Raw genomic sequence first — 1,659 nt, 5'->3', positions numbered from 1 at the left:
CCAGAGGCGGAAGAGGAGGAGGGGCAGACACATCGGGTATAACTTTTACTGAAAAAAAAATCTGCATATAAGTGGACCCACAGAGTTCAAACCTGTGTTGTTCAAGGGTCAATTGTATACTTATGTTGTACAACATGATGTTTTGAGATACTTATCATTACAAAATCATTGCCCCAATCAAGCTAGTTAAACATATCCATCACTTCAAATAATTTCCTTTTATTTGGAGAGGGGAAAGAACACAAGATCTGCTCTCTCTGAAAATTTTAAATACACAAAGCAGTATTGTAGTCACCATGCTGCACAGTGGATCTCCAGAATTCATTCATGTTGCATAGCTGAACCCCTGTACCCTTTCACCAACATCTGCTCACTTACCGCACCCTCTGGCCTTTGGTAACCACCATTCCACTCTCTGCTTCTGAGTCCAACCTTTTTAGATTCCACATATAAGTGAGATCATGCGGTGTTTTTCTTTCTGTGTCTGGCTTATTTCACTTAGTATAATGTTCTCCCAGCTCATCCATGTTGTCACAAATGACAGGATTTCCTTCTTCTTCAATACTTAGTATTCCATTGGGTGTGTATATACACACACACATTTTCTTGATCCATCTTTGTCAGTAGACCTTGAGGCTTTTTCCCTATCTTGGCTACTGTGAATAACGCTGCAATCAACAGGGGCTGCAGAGATCTCTTCAAGGTACTGACTTTATTTCTTTTGGATATACATCCAGAAGTGGGATTGCTGGTAGCTGTTTTTTATTTTTTGAGGAACTTCCTGTTTTCCATAATGGCTGTACCCATTTACATTCCCACTAAAGGTGGACAAGTGTTCGCTTTTCTCCACATCCTCACCCACACTTGTCGTCTTTTGTCTTTCTGACAGTAGCCATTCTGGCAGGTGTGAGGCAGTGTCTCACTGTTCAGGATGTGCATTTCCCTGATGATCAGTGATGCTGAGCATTTTTTGATGTACCTGTTTGGGCCTCACTGCTCGTCAACGGTGTGGTCTCATACAGACCACCCACCCAGCATGCTCTGTGGGAGCCTCTGGAATACAACAGAACCTCGCCACAGAAGGGAATCTCCCAGTGGATGGTCACAGGCCACCAGCTCCCCCAGGGAACACGGACAAATGTCTAGGAATTGCTGCCTACCTGGAGGCCTGCTGGCCATTTTCTATTGTGATTCCATGTGTGGTCAGCAACTCTCCTTTAAAGACTCCAAAAGGTCTTATACCAAGAAAAGCTGTTTCACTTTAATTCAGCATTTCCCAAACTTATTAGAGCTCAGGTCCTTTTCATTTTTTGCAAAACATCTGTTAACAACATACAGAACAAGTGTTCCACGGGGCACACTTCAGAAAATGTTTCTATATGACAATCCATACCTATGCCAACAAGATTTTCTAGTTCAAGTATGATTTTGCAGTTAGACCCAAGGGCCCTCTCCCTAATTGATCCTGAAGAGCTGAGTCCTAAAGCCGCTGGGTGGGGCAGAGCGAAGCAGGCACCCTCCCAGGGGTGGGGCAGGTGAGAAGAGTGACCTTATGTGTCAAGGTCATGGAGGTTACAGAAAGGAGAAACTTTCCAAACAGAAGTAAACCAAATGGCACAATGATCACATGCAACACGTGACCATCACAGGCTCCTCTAC

This window comes from Nomascus leucogenys, chromosome 3 (assembly GCF_006542625.1).
Source record: "Nomascus leucogenys isolate Asia chromosome 3, Asia_NLE_v1, whole genome shotgun sequence".
NCBI classification, from domain to species: Eukaryota; Metazoa; Chordata; class Mammalia; order Primates; family Hylobatidae; genus Nomascus; species Nomascus leucogenys.
This window is presented reverse-complemented; position numbering follows the sequence as displayed.